Source organism: Chiloscyllium plagiosum, chromosome 9, assembly GCF_004010195.1.
Source record: "Chiloscyllium plagiosum isolate BGI_BamShark_2017 chromosome 9, ASM401019v2, whole genome shotgun sequence".
NCBI lineage: Eukaryota > Metazoa > Chordata > Chondrichthyes > Orectolobiformes > Hemiscylliidae > Chiloscyllium > Chiloscyllium plagiosum.
In genome coordinates, this window is record NC_057718.1 from 20,140,372 (window position 1) to 20,160,260 (window position 19,889).

General features: G+C 40.0%; 1 long non-coding RNA gene across 10 annotated transcripts in view; it reads left to right on the forward strand.

The window, feature by feature from the left end:
• LOC122552674 overlaps positions 1–19,889 on the forward strand; it is a 58,986-nt gene that overhangs the window by 4,105 nt on the left and 34,992 nt on the right. For 7 of the 10 annotated variants that reach the window (XR_006312451.1, XR_006312448.1, XR_006312450.1 and 4 more), the window contains exons 2-3: positions 618–771; positions 14,373–14,462. This is a non-coding gene — a long non-coding RNA (uncharacterized LOC122552674). Of the gene's footprint in view, positions 1–617; positions 1,036–1,275; positions 2,811–14,372; positions 14,463–19,889 lie in introns of those variants that run through there. The other 3 variants (XR_006312443.1, XR_006312445.1, XR_006312442.1) reach the window with 3 other exon arrangements.

Genomic DNA, 19,889 nt, shown 5'->3' on the forward strand with positions numbered 1-19,889 from the left:
GGGGGGAGGGAGGTGGGATGAGCAAGAGGGACGGGTCTTGGGGGGAGGGAGGTGGGGTGGGCAAGGATGACGGGTCTAAAGGCATCAGTGACATGCACCAAAACCTGCACTGCTAGTTTTCTAGTTAGAATACATCGTGACAGGTTATCATGACCAATAAGGTGCAAGACAGCCTCGCTCATTGAATTAAGTGTCACTTTGGAACCATATAAATTCATTTTAAACTATTGGAAAGATAACTTGCTTTGTTTAACATGGCAATGAAATATGAAGGCTTGGTAATTTATAATAAGTTGTATAGCACTATCATCCTTTCCTAAATCAAAATCTGACTGCTCCTGTCTCAGCTGTGTATTCCCTATAGACAGCTCATGTTAAGTCCACGTAAATGCAATTGTCCTATGATTTGGAATCCATTAAATTGGCTCATTGACTTTAGTATGCATTCTCAGATGCCTGCAGCCTGAGATCTTGCTCCTTTAAACCTGTTTGAATTTGAAATAAAGCACAGCTTTCAAAAATAACTCGGTCCAAACTATGTTCTATGAAAACATTCTGAAAATATGACAATGAATGTACTCCAAACATTAAACTGACAATACCTATTTGATTCTCAGTATGAAAATGTGAAAAATGAAGTATCATTGAAGTCCATCTTTTTCAAGAATTTTCAACTGCTATCTGGAATCAACAAAGTATGCTGCAAATGTCTACAGGAAAACTATTTTGTTTTCCCTTCAATTTAGTCTTTAAGAGTATTCTTAACTTCAGGTACTATTGTGTTTGCTTTAGCCATTTTAGCTCTTTTAACATGCTTCATTAAATTACAGATTGAAAAATAACAATCTATTGTTATTTCAAACATATTTTCTTAATTTATAAAATATAATTGTGGAGTAAAGATGCAAAGTTTATCAAGTCACTTTAAAAAATGAGTTGTCATGAAGTGGAATGGACATACAGTAGCATTTTAGGAAATGTTTGTTATAACCATTAATCATTTTTTCGGGTAATAAAATATTTTCTCTTCAATCATCTTCTTCTCTTATGTATTTGACATGTTCTTCATTCCATTCCTTTTGGCTAAGAGGAAACAAAGGAAATTTTCCATTTGTACAATTATTTACTACATCCTACAAACAAAGCTGAGTTTGAAAAGACCATTTTATTACAAAGGGATCACAATGAAACAATCGTATTTAATGCCCATACATCACATTTATAGCAAGAATTTGTGCAATACACAATGACAAAATTTCCTCTTTCCCATCTCAGAAATGTAGCATCTGTTCCACCATACTGAGAGTGCAGAACAAGAATTGAATCTCCGCTGGAGGATAGAGATTTAGTGCACATTTACTCATTGGCTATGAACAGAATATTATTGAGGTGATATCTGTGCTTTCAACGATCTCCAGTTCCTCAAGACATTTAGAAGTCCCAAGTGAAAAGCAAGTAACCTGAGATTGCATTTCAAACAAAGGAGTAGTCCATGCTCATCACTCTGTACCAAAGGGCAGCCTGTTCTTGATTTAATTCTGTAACAATGAAAATGTGATATTCTTCAGTTCAAAACTGCATCAATTTTCTTTCTTCTTCTTTCTGTTCAATATACTTTTTGTTTTTTTTTCCTCTAGTACTATATTTCAACATCTACAATAATTTTGTTTAATATCCAGCAAAATAAATTAATAATGAAAATTCACAAGCTTGTGAATACACAATAAAATCGCTATTAATAAAAATTGGATAACCTAAAGTGGCAGTCAAGTTGAAATTGTGTCAAAATTCTCTGAGCAGAATAGGAAGTACAATAGAATGATTCTTATGGTAAATCAAAGTTGCAGAATGGTCACTCCAGATTCACCGAATCAGACCAAGAAGGTTACCTCAAGCAATTGGAGCAGAGTTAGGTATTGCTACAGTGCAAAGTCATGGGTGAGCCATCAGCTGACAATGAGACCTCTCTGAAATCCAATGTGTAGGCTAAACCTGTGAGAAGGTTATAAGTGCTGTCAATTACAGACAAAGTGAATTGATACAGGGAATGAAAAACTGGTGTGAATTAAGAAGTGGACATCACAATGGAGTGGGAGGTGTTGCAATCAAATTTGCCAACCATTCTGAAAATCTTGGAACAGTCCAACAACTAACTGCAGGAAGTCCCTGTGTTATAAACATCCTGTACTTATGAAGTGACCTCCTGCTTCTCATTTTTAAAAATCTGAGTTACGTACAATGTTTTATCCTAATGAACGGGCAGACTAATTAGCCCGTTTCTGTTCTGACTAACACACAAATTTGGCTTACAAACAGCGGAGAAATGGAACTCATTCGTAGCCTGGGGACTTCCTGTATATTTTCCAGCAAAGAAGAGTAACTGCCTATCCCAATGTCAAAGAAACTCTACGTGGCAAAAGGCATCGTGTACTGAAAACATTTCCATCTCCGGTCCAATTTTTTAGGAAAGGAACCTAAAAACCAACTATTGATTCTCGAGACCATTGATAAAAAGCAGAAGCAGAAGAGGTCACGTAAACACAATGAAGATGGTTATGAAAGCCACTATCACCAACTGCTTCCATCACGTTGGGTTCATATAGGCTACGTCCATAAGATGTCAAGAATATTGGAGAGCAAGATGAGGCCATCTTACCTCATGACAACACTCTTTTTGCTTGCCTGTAGAAGGCTATTATGGAAATTCCAGCATAAACAACTACAGAAGCTTGCAACAATTAGATTACTTACAGTGTGGAAACAAGCCCTTCCGCCCATCAAGTCAACACCGATCCACCGAAGCGCAACCCACCCATACATTTACCCCTTCACCTAACACTGCGGGCAATTTAGCATAGCCAATTCACCTGACCTGCACATCTTTGGACTATGGGAGGAAACCGGAGCAAACCCTCACATACACAGGTAGAATGTGCAAACTGCACACAGTCAGTCACCTGAGGCGGAAATTGAACCCGGGTCTCTGGCGCTATGAGGCAGCAGTGCTAACCACTGTGCCACCCACAATGTGGACAACACCCTCTGATGAACTAAAGAATGGACATATAAAGTAATCACAGATGCAATACATCCTTCACCCAAGATGGTCGATGACCTTGAAGAGTCCACGGAATGCCTGTCCACTCATCGTCTTGGTTTCTGAACTGAAGTTGCAAAGTGGTGATGCTCCTGCATGAAATAAGGAAAAAATGTTTGATTGCATTGACAACATCATAGATTGTATAACACTCTTCCAAAGACAGCACATTAGGCAGAAAATGAATATTGAGTTTTTTCCACAGCAAATTCCCAACATTTTTTAATATATTTTATTGTATAAGGCCAGACTATTGTTTTGTTTGTCATTTATATAAATGCTTTGGTTGAGAATATAGGAGACATGGTTAGTAACTGTTATGAAGATGTGGGTGTACAGTACCTTTAAGGGAGTTAAAAGCTAGCAGAACTACCTGACAGCACCAAGATACAATGTACCCTTTTGGTCCAGTAGCCAGGGTAGCTGGTTGCCTGGAGACAGAAACAAATTCGAATGCGGCCAATCAGTTTAAATTATACCCCGAAAAATACCAAACTCCAATCAAGTTTGAATTTAGTATACTGACAATCTTAAAAGCCAAAGACACAATACAATGCTTTGGAATATAAGACTGGGAAGAATTTAACAGTTGAGAGGAGAACTGCCAAGTCACCAGTATGAACAGACTGCCAAAAAAATAGTTCTCTTAAAGATACCTTTATCGATCAGTAACCTGTTGAACCAAAATCCCTAAGAAGAAGAAAAGACAGAGGAAGATATAATGAGAAGATTCGACATCTGGCTGCTTTTGAAAATCCCAGTAGATTTAAACATTTGCAGATTAGTGTCCTAGATCTTTAAATAAAATGTAGGTGAGACAATTTGTTTACTTTCAGTGACTTGTGGTTGATTAAATGAAAAGTGAGAGAAATGGCTCTTAAGTTGCTAAAGAGGTTCTGGGATTTGAAGATGATTGTCAAATTTGCCAAGAAAGTTTATGAGGAAAGAAAAAGGCCATACTTTTAGAATCCAGATTCTGGATTAGTGGTGCTGGAAGACACAGCAGTTCAGGCAGCATCCGAAGAGCAGTAAAATCGACGTTTCGGGCAAAAGCCCTTCATCAGGAATACAGGAGAGAGCCTGAAGCGTGGAGAGATAAGTGAGAGGAGGGTGGGGGTGGGGAGAAAGTGGAAATGACCTGGGAGTTGCAGTGGGAGAGGGACTCTCTGAGATTCTTGTAGAGAGAGGAGGAAAACCTCTTCAAGGCAGGCATCCTTGCAAGAGGATTTGCAGTAGGGTTAAAATCAACTCGGTAAAAACAATGACTGCAGATGCTGGAAACCAGATTCTGGATTAGTACTGCAGGAAGAGCACAGCAGTTCAGGCAGCATCCAAGGAGCAGTAAAATCGATGTTCGGGCAAAAGCCCTTCATCAGGAATAAAGGCAGAGAGCCTGAAGGGTGGAGAGATAAGCTAGAGGAGGGTGGGGCAGCAAAGTCAAGTTAACAGGATGGAGATTAAAAGAAGGTTGTGATGTATACAAATATGTCAAAAATCTGCCACATTTTGATGAGAAAGATGTCTTCTTTATTTCATTTGAAAAATTGGCTAGGCAGATCGAGTGGTCTGAGGATTCATGGGTAATACAAGTTCAGACTAAACTGGTAGGCAGGCCTAGTGAGGTATTTGCCATGCTGTCAGATGAGGGCTCAAGAATTTATGAAGAGGTTAAACAGGCTATTTTAAGTGCTTATGAATTGGTACCAGAAGCATATAGACAGCGGTTCAGAAACACAAAGAAGGAACCAGGTCAGACTTATGTTGAGTTTGAAAGAATTAAACATAGTCATTTGATCGATGTGCTTTAAAAATAGATAAGACCTTTGAGGGTCTATGAGAGATTATTCTACTGGAGGAGTTTAAAAACTCACTCCCAGAGATGGTAAGAATTCACGTGGAGGAACAGAAAGTTTAGCCATGAGAAGGGCAGCAGAATTAGCAGATGAGTACATGTTGGTGCATCAGACAAGCTTCTGGCCAGAATTTTGTCCTGTGAGGGATAGAAGTTGGGAGAAGGGGAGATTCTACACTACAAAACCAGGAGTAGAGAGCACCACAGTATAAAAAAGAAGCCTAAGAGGGTGGAAAGTAGGTGAAAGGCCTCAGATGTTTACACTGTGGTAAAGTGGGATACGTAAAGTCACAGTGCTGATCGTTAAAGAAAGGTGCTGTGGAAAAAGATGTGGTAAAAGAAGCTAAGCCAGTGGCATTAGTGAAGGTAGTAAAGCAGACCCAAGAAGAGCTGTCGGAGAGTGCACAGCCGAGGCAGGGGCTGCTTATGAAGTTATCTCTACAAATAATTTGTTTCTGTGGGTAAAGTTTATTCAGAAAGAACAGGAGGAGAAGGACAAGAAGTTATAATTTTGAGAGATACAGCATCTAACCAATTTTCGATAGTCAGGGATGAGCAAATATGCACTCTTTCTGACCGAGAGTGTGGTAATGTGTGGGATAGATGGACAGAAATTTAGCATTCTCAAATGAAAGATCAGGTTGGAGTGCCAACTCAAGACTGGGGCAGTTATAGTGGGAGTGGTTGGCAGAGTGTCAGTTCCTGGAATTCAGTTTGTTCTTTGGAATGATTTGGCATCCAAGGTGGGGGAGTGACACACCTTGTTGTGGAGAAGCCCAAGGAAGACTAAGAAACTGAGGAGTTAAAACAGAAATATCCTGGTATTTTCCCAGACTGTGTGGTAATCAGATCCCACTATCATAATCACAGCACAAAGTAAAAAGTAAAGAGAAAAATGAAGGAGTTGAGGTTCAGTTAGCGGATACCCTGTTCGACATAATGATGCAAGAAAAACCTGAACAGGCAGAGGGTCAGACAGAGTTTAGTCCTGAAAGGCAAAAGGACTTGCAACAGCAAGACAAGCTGATAAAAGATATATATGTGGAAGTGTGCTCCGGAAAGGAGGCAAAGAATATTCCAGAAGGTTATTATCTGAAAGATAGAATCCTTAGATGGAAATGAAGACCACGGCAGTCTAGTGCAGAGGAGAAATGGGCCAAAGTGCACCAGATTGTGTTGCTGGTAACATACAGACAGGAAGTGTTATGGGTAGTACATGAACTACCTGTAGGAGGTCACCTCGGGGTATAAAAGACTCAGGTTAAGGTACAAGAACATTTTTAATAGCCTGGAATGCACAAGGATATGGTTAACATTTGCCATACATGTCATACATGCCAAATGGTAGTGCCTTTGTTGCCGATTCCCGCATTTGAAGAAACTTTCACGCAGGTTATAATTGATTGTGTGGGTCCCCTCCCAAGAACTAAAAGTGGGAACCAGTACTTGTTAGCTTGTTTACACATAATGGATGTGTCTACCAGATTTCCAGAGGTAATTCCATTATGGAGTATCAAGGCAAAAAAGCTGGTAGAGGAGTTAGTAGCTTTTTTCACACAGTATGGGCCACCCAGAGATATTCAGTCGGACCAATGGTCACATTTTACTGCTAGGCTGTTGAAGGAGAATATGGATAGCTTAGGTATACAGCACTTTAAATCCAGCGCGTATCATCATAAATCCCAAGGAGCTTTAGAAAGATGGCATCAGACTTTGAAGCTGAAAATGTGTTGCTGGAAAAGCGCAGCAGGTCAGGCAGCATCCAAGGAACAGGAGAATCGACGTTTCGGGCATAAGCCCTTCGTCGATTCTCCTGTTCCTTGGATGCTGCCTGACCTGCTGCGCTTTTCCAGCAACACATTTTCAGCTCTGATCTCCAGCATCTGCAGTCCTCACTTTCTCCATCAGACTTTGAAGACCATGTTGAGAGCATACTGTCAGGATTACTCGATTGATTGTGATAAAGTTATCCCATTCGTATTGTTTGCCATTAGTGATTCCCCAAAATAATCTACTCAGTTTACTCCCTTTTAATTAATATTCGGTCATGAAGTGAGAGGCCCTTTGAAATTAATTAAAGAAAAATTGACAGGACCAAAGTTGAAGATCTCGCAATTAGACTATGTATCAGAGGTGAGGGAGAGACTAAATTGAGTAAGTGAGTTAGCTAAACAGCAACTAAAGAGGTCACAGTGTCGAATGAAGCAGGTGGCAGATAAAAGTTCTGAGACTAGGGCATTTTCCTGAGGGAATGACGTGTTAGTACTGTTACCAGTGATAGGAGATCCCTTCAAAACCAGGTTTAGTGGTCCCTATCAAATTGAGAATAAGTTGAGTCAGGTGAACTATTTAGTAAAGATGCCAGATAGAAAAAAAGGTATCAGGCATGTCATGTGAACATGGTGAAACCGAGTTATACAGGAGAGAAAGAACTGGAGAAACAGGTGTTAGTTACTACCTTGCAGTGTGAGGAATCAAATCCAGATGATGTGGATTTTGATGTGCCTCAAAATAGATTAAAAAATGAAGACGTCCTTGAGGAGTGGGATAGTTTAGTAAGCTATCTGTCTCAGGAAGATAGAAATTGCGGTCTTCAAGGACCGCAATTTCCCCCCCGACGTGGTCGACGATGCCCTCCACCGCATCTCTTCCACTTCCCGCTCCTCCGCCCTTGAACCCCGCCCCTCCAACCGCCACCAGGACAGAACCCCACTGGTCCTCACCTACCACCCCACCAATCTCCATGTACAGCGCATCATCCGCCGTCATTTCCGCTACCTCCAAACGGACCCCACCACCAAGGATATATTTCCCTCCCCTCCCCTAACAGCATTCGAATTGACGTTTCGGGCATTAGCCCTTCTTCAGGAATGGGGAAAGTTTGTCCAGCAGGGTAAGATAAAAGGTAGGGAGGAGGGACTTGGGGGAGGGGCGTCGGAAATGTGATCGGTGGAAAGAGGTCAAGGTGAGGGTGATAGGCCAGACTGGGGTGGGGGCAGAGAGGTGGGGAAGAAGATTGCAGGTTAGGAAGGCGGTGCTGAGTTCGATGGATTTGACTGAGACAAGGTATTTCCCCTCCCCCCACCTTGTCTCAGTCAAATCCATCGAATTCAGCACCGCCTTCCTAACCTGCAATCTTCTTCCCGACCTCTCCGCCCCCACTCCCGTCTGACCTATCACCCTCACCTTGACCTCTTTCCACCTATCACATTTCCGACGCCCCTCCCCCAAGTCCCTCCTCCCTACCTTTTATCTTAGCCTGCTGGACAAACTTTCCCCATTCCTGAAGAAGGGCTTATGCCCGAAACGTCGATTCTCCTGTTCCCTAGATGCTGCCTGACCTGCTGCGCTTTTCCAGCAACACATTTCCAGCTCTGATCTCCAGCATCTGCAGACCTCACTTTCTCCTCAGGAAGATAGAACCCAATTGAAAATTTGTTACTGCAGTATAAGGACATATGTAAAATCAGATGGGGAGAACCTCATTGAGTTTTTTGAAAAGGTGATTAAGCATGTAGATGAGAGTTGGGCAGTTGACATGGTGTACATGGTCTTCAGTAAAGCCTTTGATAAGTTTCATGCAGGGGCATGGGATTGAACATCATTTAGCAGTTTAGATTAGAAACTGGCTTTCTGAAAGAAGACAGCGAGTGGTGGTTGATGGAAAATATTCAGCCTGGAGTCCAGTTACTAGTGGTGTGCCACAAGGATCTGCTGCTGTTTGTCATTTTTATAAATGACTTAGACACAGGCATAGGTGGATGGGTTAGTAAGTTTGCAGATGACATTAAAGTCATGGGAGTAGTGGACAGTGTGGAATAATGTTGCAGGTTGCGGGGGACTTGGATAAACTGCAGAATTGGGCTGAGAGGTGGCAAATGGAATTCAATGCAGCTAAATGTGAGGTGATTCACTTTGGGAAGAATAACAAGAAGGCAGAATACTGGGACAATGGAAAGATTTTTGGTAGTGTGGATGTGCAGAAGGATCTTGGAGTCCACGGACATAGATCCCTGAAAGTTGCCACCCAGTTGATTGTGCTGTTAAGAATGCATACGGTGTGTTAAGTTTTATTGGTAGAGGGATTGAGTTCCGGAACCGCAATATCATGCTGCAACTATACAAAATGCTAGTGCGGCCACACTTGGAATATTGTGTACCGTTCTGGCCGCCCCATTACAGGAAGGATGTGGAAGCATTGGAGAAGGTGCAGAGGAGATTTACCAGGATGTTGCCTGGTCTGGAGGGAAGCTCTTATGAGGAAAGGCTGAGAGACTTGGGTCTGTTCTCATTGGAAAGAAGAAGGCTAAGAGGGGATTTGGTAGAGACATACAAGATGATCAGACGCTTAGATAGGGTAGACTGTGAAAGTCTTTTTCCTAGGATGATGATGTCAGCTTGTACGAGGGGGCATAACTACAAATTGATGGGTGATAGATTTAAGACAGATGTCAGAGGCAGGTTCTTTACTCAGAGAATGTTAAGGGTGTGGAATGCCCTGCCTCCCAATGTAGGTAATTTAGCCACATTAGGGAGATTTAAACAATCCTTGGATAAGCACATGGATGATGATGGGATAGTGTAGGGGAATGAGCTTAGATGAGCTCACTGGTCGGCACAACATCAAGGGCTGAAGGGCCTGTTCTGCACTGTATTCTTCTATGTTCTAACTCTAATGAAGTAGACGTAGGGAATACTGCTCCGATAAAACAACACCCCTATCAGCTTAATCCTTTCAAAGCCAGACAGGTCCAGAAGGAGGGGAGGCCATGCTTGACGAGGGCATCATCGAACCAAGCCAGAGTGAGTGCAGTTCACTGATTGATTGTCTTAGTTCCCAAACCAGACGGGTCTCAATGATTCTGTGTGGATTATTGGAAGGTCAACAAAATCGGACTCATATCCAATTCCTAGATTGCAAGACTGTATCAAGAAAGTTGGACTTCATGCTGGCAGGTATATTTATCAGAGGCAGCGGAAGAAATTTCTGTGTTTGTAACCCTAAATGGGCTAGATCAGTATAAAGTGATGCCCTTTGGAATGAAGAATGCACCCAACACATTCTAAAGACTCATGAACAGAGTTGTGGCTGGGTTAACAAACTGTGCATTCTATTTGGACAATGTAGTGATCTTTAGTAAGTCCTGGAAAGGTCACATGGTACAGTTGGCAGAGCTCTTTGAATGATGGTGGCACAATGGCTAGCACTGCTGCCTCACAGCGCCAGAGACCTGGGTTCAGTTCCTGCCTCAGGCGACTGACTGTGTGGAGTTTGCACATTCTCCCTGTGTCTGCGTGGGTTTCCTCCAGGTGCTCCGGTTTCCTCCCACAGTCCAAAAATGTTCACATTAGGTGAATTGGCCATGCTAAATTGCCCGTAGTGTTAGGTGAAGGGGTTAATGTAGGTGAGTGGGTTGCGCTTCAGCGGGTTGGTATGGACTTGTTGGGCTGAAGGACCTGTTTCTACACTGTAACTAATCTAATCAGAGTACGAGAAGCAAAACCGATGATAAACTTAAATAAAATGGAATTTGCTAAAGCAGAGGTGACGTTCTTGGGACATAACATCAGTCATGGAAGGTTGACCCCACGGAACACAAAGACAAAGGCTATCGAGGAATTTCCATGACCAACCTCAAAGCAAGAGCTGCTTCCATTCTTAGGACTCAGCAGATTCTATCAGAAGTTTGTTCCAAACTCAGCAGTGTAGTGGCACCGTTAACCTATTTGCTGAAGAAGAACACAAAGTTTCAGTGGACAGAACAATGCCAGGAGGCATTTTGACCATTTGAAATTAATATTAACTTTTCAAAACCTTTTAAAGTCGCCATCAATGCTAGTGACATAGGAATTGGAGCTGTACTCCTACAGGAAGATAAGGATGGGATTGAACTGCCAGTTGGTTACTCTTTGAAGAAGATCAACAACCGCCAGAGGAAATACTCCACAATTGATAAAGAACTATTGAGTTTGGTACTGGCCTTGCGACATTTTAATGTGTACGTCACGAACAATGTATCAGAAACGGTGGTGTACATGGATCACAATTCTCTTACATTCTTACAACACTTTAAAGTTGAGAATATGAGACTATTTCATTGGAGTCTTATGTTACAGACTTTTAATTTAAACATCATTCATGTTGCAGGTTGTAAGAATGTAATCACAGATGTGTTATCGCGGATTTAACTGATAAAGTTTAGATGAGATTTGTATTTATTCAATATATATGGTGAACTTAGATTAAAGTTATCAGTATGATACGGTAATGGGTTTAAAAAATAGAAAAAAAATGAAGCCATCTTTTCATTATGATAGTACTTTTTTTCTTAAGGGGAGGAAGGTGTTACGAAGATGTGGGAGTATTGTACCTTTAAGACAGTCAAAAGCTAGCAGGACTACCTGACAGCACCAAATGTTCTGAACAAGATACAATGTAACCTTTTGGTCTAGTAGCTAGGGTAGCTGGTTGCCTGTAAATGACAAAACTGATTTGAATTAGACCAATCAGTTTAAATTATACCCCGACAAAATACCAAACTCCAATCAAGTTTGAATTTAGTATATTGACACTCTTAAAAGCCAATGACACAATCCAATGCTTTTGTGGTATAAGGCCAGAGAAAATTGAACAGTTGAGGGAGAATTGCCAAGCCACCAGCATGTACAGACTGCCTGAAAAATAGTGCTCTTAAAGATACCTTTATTGATCAGTAACCCATGAAACAGAAATCCCTAAGAAGAAAAGAAGACAGAGGAAGATATAATGAGAAGGTTCAATATCTGACTGGTTTTGAAAATTTAAATTTTTGATAAATATTCATTGGGGGTTTTATCAAACTAGTATTGTAGAAGGGGAGGTAAAAGATGGGTTAGAGAAAGGAGTTGTAAATAGTTTCTTAAAGTATAACAGACAACTAAGTTGTTAATTTTTAAATACTTCTTAGCTTCTTGGATTTTCACAGATTACGGCATGGGGTGTACCTTTTCTGTATGGCTGGTTTAAATTAAGCAGGAGGGTTTACCCTGTACTCTAACAGTAAGTTTGCAGAAGACACCAAAATTGGTGGTATAGTGGAGAGTGAAGAAGGTTAACCAAGACTACAAAGAGATCCTGATCAATTGGGTCAATGGGCTGAGGAATAGCAGTTGAAGTTTAATTAGATAAATGTGAGGTAATTTTGGCAAAAACAAACAAGGGGAGTACCTGTACCATTAATGGTAGGGCCCTGTGTAGTGTTGTAGAACAGAGAGACCTAAGGGTTCAGAGAATCATATAATCATAGAACCATAGATGGCTTCATTTTTAAAACCCCTTAAGCTTAAATTGTTAGTACACCACAACACATATATTACATTGACTGTAATCATGCAAACATGTCCAACTACGTTTTGTTCCAGTCTGTTTTACTCCTGCCACTGAACACCTCCATTTCTCATTCAGGTCTCGGCAATGCGTCGGCAATCACATTTTCTCATCCTGCCACATTCACAGTTTTTAAATTGAATGGCTGTAACATCAAGGTTCATTTAAACAGTATGGAATTTTTGTCTTAAATTTCTCCACAATCTTCAATGGTTGTCTCAGATACATTACTGGTAACATAAACATTGGAATGTTATAATGCCAACACCAGGCTCAAAGTCTCCTTCTCAACTGTCAAATATTTCTGCTGATGAATGTTTAACTCCCTGGATGTTCAAATACTCAATCGGTCTTTCTATCTTCTCGTTGTCTTCTTGTAAGAGTACAGTACTGACACCCACATCACTCACATTGATAGCCATCTTGAATGGCTTTGCGTAATTAGGTGTGGATATTACTGGGGCAGTGGTTAATACAGCTTTCAGTCTGTCAAATTCCTTTTGACTGTCCACTGAAACCTCTTGCCTTTCTTTAGCAATTCAGTGAGAGGAGCAACCACGCTGCTAAGATTTGGTACAAATTTTCAGTCAAACCTGCTCAATCCCAGGAACTGTAGTACTGCTCTTTTTGTCAATGGTATGGGAAACTCCCCAATTACATTTGGTTTTGCATTCCGAGGGGCCATTTATCCACCTCCAATAACATGGCCCAGGAAGGTGACATGGGCTTTCACAAATTCACTTTTCGCCAGGTTTATCACCAAGCCTGCCCTCTGAAGTTGATTGAACAATTCTGATAAATATTGTAAATGTTCCTTCCATACGTGATTAAAAATCACCAGGTTATCAATCTAATCAACACAATTGGGTATTCCGAAATTACCTTCTTGATTAGTCTCCGAAATGTGGCTGGCACATTTTTCATACCAAATGGCATTACTTTAAATTGATACAGTCCATTTGGTGTTACAAAAGCCAAAATTGCCTTCCGTCTTTCTAACAAAGATACCTGCCGGTATCCTCTGAGCAAGTCCAACTTAGATTTACAATATAAGTTGCTTGTCCCATCTTTTCAACATAGTCTTCCAGACGTGGAATCAGAAATACATCAGTCTTTGTAATGGCATTGAATTTGTGATTAAAGCAAAAACCACAGTTCATGAGTTCTACCAATTTCTGTTCTCAAATGTCACAGTAGAAAATGGTGAACGGTGCTTCCAATTTTTTTAAATAAAGAGCAAAAAAAAATTGGAATTGAAAAATTAAAAGAATATTCACTTCCAAATGTAACTTAAATGTAACTGTAACTCACTTTGATTATGTCATCTTGGCGCATGCATTCAATCTCCTTTTGAACCTGTGCCAACTTTAGGGAGTTATGCCTAGAAGATGTTGCTTAATCGGAACAGTATCTCCTATATCTACATCATGCATAATTAAGTTAGTACTTTCCCAGCTTATTTCCACATACCTCCCCAAGCGATAGTAATAACTCTTTCAGGTCATTTCAATTTTCCTCTGAAGGTAACTCAATAATTTATCCCAATTTTTGACAACTTCCTTATTGTCCAATTTAATTTGAGGAATGTCCAATTCAGAATCCTCTGAACTTGATTCTTCCCTGTGTCGTAACCAATAACACAGTCTCCTTGGCTTTCTTTCCCTGTCAAAATACCTTGGAGAATATCCACATGACACACTCTGTGAGATTTCCTTCTGTCTGGAGTCCTTCTCAAATAGTTCACCTCACTCAATTTCCTTTTGACTTGATAAGGTCCACTGAACCTTGCTTTTAAACGTTCACCCATCAATGGAAGTAACACTAACACTTTATTTCCGATAGCAAAATTGCAAGTTTTTGATTTCTTGTCTGCTTTCTGTTTCATTGTATGCTAGTCAATGATGTCTAGTCAAGTCCCCCGCTCTATTTAATCATTCCTGAAAATTTGACACAGTCCAAATATTTGGTCTCTGAATCCCAACTTACCACTTCATGTCCAAAAGCTAATTTAAATGGATTGAATTTGCTCGATTCATTTGGTTCATCTCTGTTCGCAGAAAGTACAAATGGAATTTGCGTATCCAAATCATCTAGATAGCCTTGACTATAAGCCATCAACATGGTAGTGCTCCCTGCGATTCTGGAAGGTATGCAGTAGATTTGAATTGTTTTATTCCTAAGCTGTCCATACCTCCTTTGAAAAATTTTGGTATGAAGTCTGACCCTTGATCTGATTGTATCTCTGTTGGTAGCCTGTATCTACTGGAAAATTTGAGTAACTCATCTACAATTCTTTCAGCTGTGATGTTGAATAATGGAATGGTCTCTGGAAATCTAGTGGACACATTCATTATTGTTAGCAAATCCTGATTCCCTTTTGTTTTAGGTAGGGGTCCTACGCAATCAATTAAGGCTCTTGTAAAAGGTTCTTCCATTGCAGAAATAGGTATTAAAGGTGCAGGTTTTATTACTGCCTGTGGTTTTCCAATCACCTGACATGTATGATATGTCTGGCAAAATTCAACTACATTCTTGTGCAGTCCAGGCCTGTAAAATGTTTTTGCATATTAGCTTGGGTTTTTCTTACCCCAAAATGACCCCATACTAGTAGTTCATGCACCATTCACAATACCTTTGTTTCATAACTCACTGGCAATATGACTTGATGAACTTCTGCCCATTTCTCATCTGCCTGAATATATGATTGTATCCATTTCCTCATTAAGACATAGATTTTTAAGGTAGTAGCATTCAGGGATGCATTTGGATTCTTTATCCATATATACCTTTTAATACAATTGTTTTAAATTTTCATCTTTCTGCTGTAACTCAGTTGATTTTTCTCTGAGCTAAAAATATTTGCTTTGTCATCTATCTCCTCCTGGTTTGTCTCAACCATTTGATCAAACAGGGTGTCTGCTAGTTCCACTTGAACTTTCTTATCTATACTCTTCGATCTCTCCTGTTTGTGACCTCATTACCACATAGTCAGGAAAAATCCCAGGGTATGTGCCCTGCAATAGTTCAGTTGCCTGAGTTTCCACTGGCCTTTCAACCACAGTAGGCAGCGCTCCTACCTGTGAACTAGCTATACTGTTAGCAAGGACAAATTGTATTCCTGGAGCTGAAAGTTTGTCCAGTACACGTAACATGACTTCTCCACTTTTCACTGGACGCTATAACCTCACTCTACATAATTGAGTGCTTTGTGTCTCACCGTGAATTCCGGTTGCTAGTACGTTTTCTGGGAATAGTCCTTCGGAGGTCCATATCACCACATCTTTCAACATCACAGATTGAGACGATCCTGTATCTCTTAATATTATAGCCTTTTTACCTGCTGCTCCTGGCCCATGCGAGTAAACTTTACCTTCGCAGGTATATGATTTAAGCAGATCTGGCACTTCCTCCTTAAGCAATCACCAACCAAGTTGTACATTCTGGTGCAACTTTCTATCCTCCATTGTGCATTCCATTACCACTCCAACAAAATTCACTGGCTTATCCTGTTTTCCTGTATCTGGCTTCCCAATATTTTTCCTAACCCACCAACACTGTGATTTCATGTGGCCTACTTTATTGCAGTGAAAACACCAGGGCTTTTTAACTTCTCATTCCCCTTCAAAGGTTTCCTTTTTACCCTGTGGTAAGTTATCCTTATGATCTTCACCGAGATCAACCTTTCCCTTTCCACATGAGGATCTCTTTTCCCTAATTTCTATCCCTCATGGATTAAAATTGGTTTTGGAAGTCAAACCTTGATTTATGGACCAACTCAATCATCAGCCATTTCAGCTGCTCAACTTGCCGTTTTAACTCTCTACTCTTGCACATGAGTTCTCACTACTTCAGAAGGTGAATTTTTGAATTCCTCCTGTGTGTCTAAGAGCATCATAGGTTTGCTCTATTTTTGATGCCTTTATCCACCTATCAAAATTACTTTCAAACTCAGTGTAGGTTTGACCAGGTTCCTTAGATTTCTAAGCATTATCTGTCAACTTCTGGCACAAGCTCATACACAATTAAGATGGCTTTCTTCACCTCTTATATGCCCCAGATAGTCCTCTAATAGAGATGTGAATACCTCACTAGCTTTACCTACGAGTTTTGTTTGGATCAACAAAATCCACATTGTCACTGTCCACCTCATGTGTTTAGCCACCTTTTCAAATTAGATGAAAAGACTTCCACATCCTTCTCATCAAATTTAGGCATTCCTGAATATATTTCAACAGTTTCTCACCAGGCCTCTGGCTATCATGGATTTTGCTCATCCTCACTTTCTTCCTCACCAAGCTTACTTCATCTCCATCCTTTTAAACTGATTTTTCTGTCTAAGTGCCAAAGTCCCCCTCTTTCTTCCTTTCCTCTCTCTCTTCTTTTTTCTCTCTTTTCTCTCTCTGTTCCCTCTCTTTTACTTGTTGTTCTGCTAAAGTGATTCTGTCCTTTTCTTTTTGTTCTGCTAGAGTCTTTCGTTCTTTTTCTCTTTCCTCTGCCTTTAATCATAATTCAAACAGTTCAATTTATGTAGCCCCTTCCTTGTCTTTTGCCTCTAACTCAAGCTGCTTCATTTTCAATTGAACTTTAGTCATCTATAAAGATTCTGAATGCATGTCCACCAAATCTAAATGCTGAGCCATTGCTGTAATTATCTTTCCTTTCCTTCCAGAAGGAGGCAGCTCCAGCTCCAGCTTGTCTGCTATTTCCAGCAGCTTGGCCTTATTCGCCTTTTGTAAAACTCCCAAAGTCACTTCTTCCATTCCCAGTGACTGAAAGAGCCATTGCTATCCCAAGCACTGTTTAAACCAATCGAAATCAATACCCAGAACAAAAGATACTAACACCTGCCACTAGCAGTCTTTGATTCCATCAACCCTAATCTCAATTTGGAACTATTGAACAAATCCTGCAAAGAGCCCCCAATCCTTATGGACCAGGCCAAACCCTGTCAAAACATTTCAAGGAAGTAGCCTAAACCCTAACTTTGCTAGTTGTTTTAAGCAACGTGGATATTCCAGGAGTGATGCAGCTGGCCCAACCACTTAGTTTTAAACAAAACTTAATTTATTTACTAGATTACCGAATGAAACACAAACAGAAAAGAACTGAATATGGAATAACTTAAACTATCCAAAAACCTAACAGATTATTCCAACTTAATGATGTTGTTCCAAACACTTGCAACAATCCCCATAAACACCCCTGAGCAAAAAAGGTAAAATCAAACACATGGTCTGACAGGAGAGATGTCAGAGAAGGAAGGATCAACATGGACCTGTTCTTTGGGTCCAGCAGATTCACAACCTCTGCTTGCTAAAAACCAAACCAAACCAGAGAAAAACTGAGCTGGGAGAAATGGCCACTCTTTTCCATTGTACAAGTGTTTTGTTTAAACTTCAAAGCCCTTTTTCTGAGGCAGTATCTGTTAGCTATAATCAAATTAGCCATAAAACCCTTCAGACCTTGACTTCTCTGCAACTTTGTGTTTATGACTCCTCTGAAAAAAAACGCCAAGGACAACATAACCTTGTTAAAGGAGCAGCATCATCACAGTGTGGACTAGTTGGACTGAAGGGTCTGTTTCCATGTTCTATGGCTATGACTCTTTGGCTACTGTAAAACTTGAACAAACTGAAAAGTAAAACAGTTTTGACATATTTGCTGACTCACTGTGGTTCCACTTGTTTCTTTTTGACATGGAGCACAATGTAGTTAAAATTGGTTTATGGACCTTTTGTGTAATCTTGACACTCTGCTTAACAGAAATTTGTGGGCAGGCCTCCTGCAATGTAACCTATCATGCCTTTACAGTACTTTACCCTGAAATTGGGATCTGGGAGTCTCATTCACATGACATGTGCTTGAGAATCTTACTATATGTGGCAATGTTGCCTAGGCTGCTCCAAGCTTTCATTAAAACATCTTTTGTAATTCTGTGGTATACACGAATTGTATACAAAATCAGCAAATTCTGCTTTCATTAGTGAAAGAATTCTCCCAATTCACATTGTAGCACAATTAATTGCAATCCACGTAGGTGCTGTATCACTGCAGCTTGTAGGCCTTTTTGATGTCGTAAATGTAACAGTTATAGAAGAGGCTATCCTGTGACAACAGAGAGAAATGTATTCAGCTTTAATTGGTTTCAAGCTGTTTAAATCTAATTACAATTATATAAGATGAAAAGAAAACTAAAAACTTAATCCAATATTAGCTCCAAAGTCTCACATTTTGTTAGTTCCAGGCTGGCTACGGAGAATAATGTAAACTTATGTGTTTAGTTAAGTTTTCATGTGGATGCCAGTACCTTTTCAAATGTATGGTCAAACATTCAAAATGCAGAAAGTCCGAGTGACTTTTTTTCTGAAATAAAAAGCATATGATTTTGAAGTGTGAAATCAGAAAGCTGATTTGATATTCCTTAAAAGAGGTAAAAAAATCAGTTTGAAATTCCTAAAAGAGAGAAGAATTTTGAAGCAAACATTTGGAAAAACATTGACTTCTGATATTACAAGCTATGCGGAAAGAAAAGAAACAGGTTAGCTTCGTTCTTAGAGTTGTAGCCTTTGTACCATTTTATCATTTATAGACTTGGACAGGACAATAGAAACTCCACTTCAAAAAACCCATTGACTGTAAAGTGCTTTAGGATGTCCTAAGGTAAAGAAAGTTGCCTGATAAATGTATTTTTTTTTCTTTCATCAGTATCCTGTTATGTATGTGTGTATACATTATTTGTTTGTTCATTTCTAAATTTACCAAGTATTTGTTAAGTTTAAAACCAGGTTTGTTGGAGTGGGAAAAAATACAAAATGCTGGAAACACCCTATAGGTTTTGCAGCATCTGTAAAGAGGGAAAAACAGTTAACGTTTCAGTTCAGTCACATAAAGATGTAAAGTGTTATGGTTCCAGCTCATAGTAATATTGGACAAGTCAGATCCCAAAGTGAAATTTTCCTTGATAAATTTTAAAATGTAAATTTTATTATTGTAACTTGGTTACTATGGTGCCTCAGTCACTGAACATAGTTACAAGAGGCTGCCATTGTACTTTTGACAAAACCATGAGTATATTATATAATTTTTTTTAGAAAACAAAGCTATATACAACATACCTTGGAGAGATCATAACATAAACAGCAATACTCTTTACAGATATCACTTAAATCTTCACTCTATAATTTCTTATTCAATTGATGAAGTTATAAATAACCTATTTTCATTGAATTTCTGCACACAAATCTGATTTGGTTCTCTTCATTACTATCTCCCTAAGACATACAAACACAGCATAACTCTGACTTTTCCTCACTGAACTCTAAGAAGAGCTCACAGTGGTTAGCACTGCTGCCTCACAGCGCCAGAGACCCGGGTTCAATTCCCGCCTCAGGCGACTGACTGTGTGGAGTTTGCACATTCTCCCCGTGTCTGCGTGGGTTTCCTCCGGGTGCTCCGGTTTCCTTCTACAGTCCAAAGATGTGCAGGTCAGGTGAATTGGCTATGCTAAATTGCCCGTAGTGTTAGGTAAGGGGTAGATGTATGGGTGGGTTGCGCTTCGGCGGGGCGGTGTGGAC